The sequence below is a fragment of the Pinus tabuliformis genome, chromosome 7 (assembly GCF_031772625.1).
Source record: "Pinus tabuliformis cultivar Carrire ecotype Pingquan chromosome 7, CPIR1, whole genome shotgun sequence".
In the NCBI taxonomy this organism is placed as follows: domain Eukaryota; kingdom Viridiplantae; phylum Streptophyta; class Pinopsida; order Pinales; family Pinaceae; genus Pinus; species Pinus tabuliformis.
The window spans coordinates 2,005,745,714-2,005,752,199 of NC_142293.1; the positions used below are offsets into that span (position 1 = coordinate 2,005,745,714).

General features: G+C 34.1%; 1 pseudogene across 1 annotated transcript; it reads right to left on the reverse strand.

The window, feature by feature from the left end:
- Positions 1–4,699: 4,699 nt before the first annotated feature.
- Positions 4,700–6,143, reverse strand: LOC149256525 (transcription factor MYB1 pseudogene; annotated as a pseudogene). Its single transcript, XR_016265519.1, has 3 exons — positions 5,958–6,143; positions 5,667–5,796; positions 4,700–5,339 (listed from the first exon to the last, which is right to left on the reverse strand). The product of XR_016265519.1 is annotated as a transcription factor MYB1 pseudogene (transcript).
- Between the last annotated feature and the right edge of the window lie 343 nt (positions 6,144–6,486).

Here is a 6,486-nt window from a genome sequence, read left to right on the forward strand (position 1 = left end):
ACTATACCCCCACTTATGCACCTCCACACATTTCTCCCGCATATTGTTTATTTTTATTGAATTGATCTGTAAATTGTCATGGATATTCCATTGGACATAAGCATCTTGTCGTGTTTGATTGTTTTGGGTGAATATGTCATCACTTTGCATATTGGAAGACAGAAATTTCCACATCATTTGAGATACATTTCTTGATTATTTTCACATTTCTTAAGCGAATTGACTCATAATCAGTTTATCATTCCAATGCTTAATAGCATTTACTTTAAAGAATTATGTAATGGTTATTGGTTGTAAAAAAATAAAGAATGTGCATCAAGCTCCACGGCTAATATCAATCATAGAAAATTGTAATACAGGAAGTGTCAACAGGTACAAATATTTAAATTCAATAATTAAAAAATTCAATTTTAGTTTTAAATCAACTTTGTAACATGACTCATGTATGGCTCAGAAATATGTTCAAGAGAACCATTATAAGTTAATCGCGCACACTTAGTTCGGACCTGATATACATGTAACCAAATTTATTCACACCCAAAAATTTAATATGCCAAAACTGCTAATTAATTGATTAACATGTAGTTTGCAAGAATGTATGCGGAGGTATGGAACATTGCAGAAGAAATTTGATGCTCCTTGCTTTTCACACTCGTTCTCCCGCACAACATTTCTTCCTCACATGCATTAATAAACTTATATTTATCATCAACAATGCTAGAATTGAACCAATATTTTCCCACTTCCATACCTCCACAGGCATTCCTCCTATGCACATTCACACTCATTCTATCCAACTGTGATGGGAAGAACAACATTGAACAATTACTCCCCCACTTTTGCACCTCCAAACACATTCCCCCTTCTACACACTTCTCCTGAACAATGTTCCATTCCACGCAAATGTTTTGTCGAATTGTGACGTGAACTCAATCTCCCATTTTTTTGAACCAATACATAATCAAGATTCAAGAAATAGGAAGTGTCGCCACGTACAAAATACCTTTTTATTCACACCCAATATACATGTAACCTATTTTTTTCATGCCTCAAACATTAATAAGCCAGAGATGCTAACTATTTGATTAATATGTAGTGTGCGGGAATGTATGGAGAAGTACAAAACATTACAGAATAAATTTTCTACTCCTTTCTCTGCACGCTTTTTCTTGTGCACAACACTCCATTCTCACCGACATTAATAGAATTATATTTATCATTAGCAATGTCGGAATTGAACCATTATTCCCCCACTTATGCACCTCTTCACACATTCCCCGTTAGCACATTCACACCCGTTATATCCAACAATATGGGGTCGAACATCATTGAAACATTATACCCCCACTTATGCACCTCCACACATTTCTCGCACATATTGTTTCATTTTATCAAAGTGATCTGTAAACTGTCATGGGTATTCCATTGGACAGTTTGTCACAACAGATCTGATAATATTATATTAGAAATCTGAAAATTCTACATTATTACAGTTTATTTAAACTTCAAGATCTGTAGATTTAACTGTACCTAGTGCCTGCATGTGAATGGAAATTATATAGAAAAATAGAGAATGGAAACAATAAGCTCACACACACACATAAGATATAAAATATTCTCTCAAAAGCACTTTCAGGAGAAAACCCAGTTGGAAGGTTATGTTGCTTCACTCTCTTTCTCTTTATGGAAAATAAGATTGCAGGTACAAATAAGTAATGCTTGTGGCTTGTGGGCTACTACAATGCACAAATCCTCTTTGTGTGCTCTACCTCCTATCTCTCTTGACTATGTTTTCTCATTTATGGAACAAAATTCTCTCAAAAGAATGGTATGTGTCTTCCTCTTAGTGGTTCAGTTATAACACAACCCTATAGGCTACTAGTGGTTAATTTTGACTACATCAACTCTTAACTAAAGTTACGGTATAGATTCTTATAGATACTTATACATCATAAACACGTGGCTAGCCCCTTTCCCATGAATAATGGGGGCTGACATGACATCCTCCTGAATTATAGGTGTGAAAACAGGAAGGTCAACTTCCGAGTGGGATAACTTTTCATACAGACTTCAATTGATGTGCTTGTTGTGCTGTTTGGAAAGATCTCTATATGTAGTACAACATGAAATGGTGTGGTACTAAAGTGAAAAAGTTTGACCCCCAAAATAGATCATTTAATGCCTCAAAATGCTCCCGAAAGGTTTCAGACCCCATTATTCCAAACTGGGTCCTGTCGATAAAAACAGTCTCGTGAGTTGATTCCTCCACTTTTTCCACTCTGAATGCATCAGTATGGATGTCAAACAATATAATTATCCAATCGAGATCATGAATTGTCACATGAACTCAATCAATCTCCCATTTTTCCAAATCGACATGTAATCATATTGCATAAATGGGTGTCACCAAATACAAAATATCGTTTTCATAAGAACAAAGCACGAACCCCGCAATGCCTTAATCACAAAAATATCAATAACTATCAAAAGAGGCAAGGACTATGTTGCTATGCAACTATCATTCTTGTTTCATATGACTATCATTTAGAAGAAACATAAAAAAATTATCAAGAAATATGATGAAAATATAAGCTACTCATTAGTTAACAAATTATTACAGAAAGCACTTACTCAATGTCTAATTAGCACTAGATATATTGAGCACCTAAAAGAATGTCTATGGAGACTTGGATTTGATTGAATAATATCTTAAATGTGGCATGTTCATATTGAATAATTAACATAAAAATAGGGAAGTTTCAATGGCCTTGCATCTAATGATTTAAAAATGAATGGGTATGGATGCTAACCATGTAAAAGTCTACTATAGTATTGAAAAGCTACATTTTTCAAGTTCATATGTTTGTGAGTTTTGAGGCTTAATCTTGTTTACTAATAGATTAGATGCACATGTTTTGTTTTAATTTGTACACAATTTGCATTTTAATTGTTTTTCTTTTTGTTGCAGAGGTTTTGTTTTAATTTGTACAAAATTCGCATTTAGTTTGTTGTTATAATAATAGATTTGGTGTAGAAGTTTTGTTTTAAGTTGTACAAAATTTGCATTCAAATTGTTTTTATTTTTGTTGTAAATATTTTGTTTTAATGTGTACAAAATTCACATTTACAGTGGTGTTATAATAATAGATTTCGTGTAGATGTTTTGTTTAAATTTGTACAAAATTTACATTTTGATTATTTTTCTTTTTGTTGAAGAAAATTATTATTATTCATTTAGATTAAATTTAATTTATCATACTTTGAAAAATATGATAAAAATTTAATTATTAAATTTTAAAATTTTATTTTACGTAGAAAAAGATTTAAAGCAATTTTATGTATATTTTCTATTGGTTAATAAGATCGTGATTAATATTAAAAACATTTTGAAATTGAAATTTAATATATCCATGATGAAAGCGTTTACCGTCATCTAATTTTTAGTGTTGCAAAAAGATAAATTGTTTTATAGTAAAGTATTTTACAAATGGTCCAACACCCTATTTTATTATAAAAGCACTAATACTTCATTTTTATTATTTTAGCCATGCTAATTTCTTTCTCTAAATTTACTATAAGATTAATTTTAAATCAAAAGCTTCAAATTTAGATAAATATAATTTTTAATGTTATCACGAATCTGTAAAACCTTTTAATTTTACGATGTTTTAACTCAAATTTGACATGATTACGAACCCGAGCTTCGAATCAGGATGATACATCATTTTGTCCGGTGAAAGAATTGGAAAAACATGGTACCCAAAATAATTACATTCAAATGTGGTAATTAAGTCACCCAAACGCGTCATCTTTGTTGATATGGTAGAGGACAGAGGGATATAAAATGAGGGAAAGTCTTATTTCCAATCTTATAACAAAGTAAATGCGGTTTGACATATAAGCTAAATAATGTTTTTTTTTTTCTCCACACTGCTATCTCGATTTACTTGCTCTCACTTAGAGGGCGAGCACTATTTGGCTTACATGTCAAAGAGCATTTACTTTGTTATAGGGTTAGAAATAGGAAAAGCCTAAATTGAGTGGATATAAATGGAGTAGATTCTCCACACTGCTATCTGGATTCACGTGCTCTCACTTAGAGTGCGAGCACTATTTGGCTTGCATGTCAAAACTCATTTACTTTGTTATAAGGTTAGAAATAGGAAAAGCCTAAATTGAGTGGATATAAATGGAGTAGATTCAGTGAACCCGTGGGATGAATTACGAGATGCACGTAACACGTTTTACACACATTTCTAGGGTACAAAACCGCTCGTTCATGCGAGATATTACGTCACGAGAAATCTTGGGCGGCGTAAAATAATGTAATCCGTAGTCTAGCTGTTATACGGCCATCCGAGCATATTATTCGGTCGAATTTGCATACAATGGTTCGAATCTGAGTTGCAGATTCTCCACAATTGGACTATTTTATGGGGCTTTCAGACAATCAATCGCCATCAAAAATACGTTTTTAAATAAAAAATTCTTTAACAAGATTAAGAAAAAATAATCTTCATAATTAAACAACTCCATAATATAATTGTAAGAAATATATGTTATAAAACTCCAAGGCGAATCAAGTAGTCCAGACTACTACTTTACTGCGACTATCATTACCAGACCATAGTTCGGTCATGGCCATTATTTCTTTTAATAAACCCATCACTACCTAATGTGGCCATGACCTGCTAATATGCTATGTGTTGTATGGAATAACGAAGGATGGCTCACACAAATCTAGGCAGTTATCGGAATATGGGGAAATAAATTCCTTCGAGTGCGGGAACTCCTGGTCAAAGAAATTACAAGAAGAAGCACCATTTTCCTGCAATAGTATATCTCCACCGAGGGAAGGAGAGGGGAGCTGGTTATCGTAATCGGTTCCACACTTGGTGTTTATCATGCTGTTTGGTTGCAATACATTGTAGTGATATTCTCCCATACAATCCTCTAACAATAATTGGAGCCATGATTTGGAGGTATCTATTTCCACAACATTATCATCTGCTGCTCTCAAGCCGCCTTCTTGATTAATACCTTCGTGGGTAACCAGCACATTGTCATGATTATACTTATCAAGATTGTCTACTTTTGCTACTGCCCTTGCGCAAGATATCTCTCCTGTTGCTTTTGCGGGTATATCTTGAGCAACATTAATATTCTTATCTACGACTCTGTCTTCACCATAATTAGAATAAGAAGGCATGTCCTTTCTCTTGAAATGATTCTGAAATTTGAATTCACCCTTTTGGATCCTCTTGCTCAAGTGGGTGTTCCAGTAATTCTTTATTTCATTGTCTGTTCGACCAGGAAGTCGCCCTGCTATCAAAGCCCATCTGCACATTATAATGTGATATTAATGGCACTCCAATTTTTAACATATCATCTTAAATATTAGGTATCAAGTAGCATGTTAATGTTCAACTTATCCAGATTGGAAATGTTTTAAGATTCTACGATATCAATCTGCAATTAGCATTAGGATGACCGTGAGTCAATGCTTTGATTTGCTGTTTAAAAAAAATAAGTTAGGTCAAGCATTACTTACAGTATAAAAACAAAAAGAGTGAAGAATATAATCCATTGCAAAATTTTTAGATTAAATAGTTATGCATCCAATCAGTATTACATTGTCGGACTGTAAAAGATTGTAACTAGCATACCGATTGCCAAGAAGACGATATAATCTGATGAGGAGCTCCTCTTCCTCAGGGGAAATATTTCCGCGCTTAATATCTGGACGAAGATAGTTCACCCAACGCAATCTACAACTTTTTGCACATCGCTTGAGACCTGCAAAACAAATATTTCAGCTCAAGCTCGATATACTATAATAGAAGCTTCTAATTAAAAGAAATTCTCTTGGAATCTCTAACAAATGCTTTCTATAATCCGACAGATTGATGAGTTTTTATTTTTTATTTCCACTCTTGGAAATAGGGGAAATGGGTCACCTGTTTTGATGGGAAGAGATCTCCATCTACCAACTCCGTGAGTTTTAATGTATTCGCTCAAAATCTTGTCCTCACTAGCAGTCCACGCCCCGCGATTGATACCGTCCTTCTGCTTTGAACAACTCCAAAGGCTAGGAGATCTACCCATGTTCTATTAGTCGATCGACTCAGAAAACCCTAAACCGGCAGGTTACATACAATGATACCACCTTTCAGCGACCACTTCTTCTTAGTGGTTTTACCCTTGCATAGCAACATATATAAAGACAGGCCAACAAGAGCCTAATAGCAATTTTTCCAAGAATCAAACAACATGGGCCTCGTGATCCTATCAGAGAATCCAAACGCAATTACTAAAGCTTGGGTACTTACCCGGACGAAAGAGACACATAGTGACGGACGACCAAATGCGCGAACATTATGTTGCCACGTTGTATAACTTCAGTGTTATTGATCTGTCAATTGATGTCAGCATTCTAGCTTTTTAAGACCAAAGATACAGAAACGCATACGGTCATTCTCAAGTCCT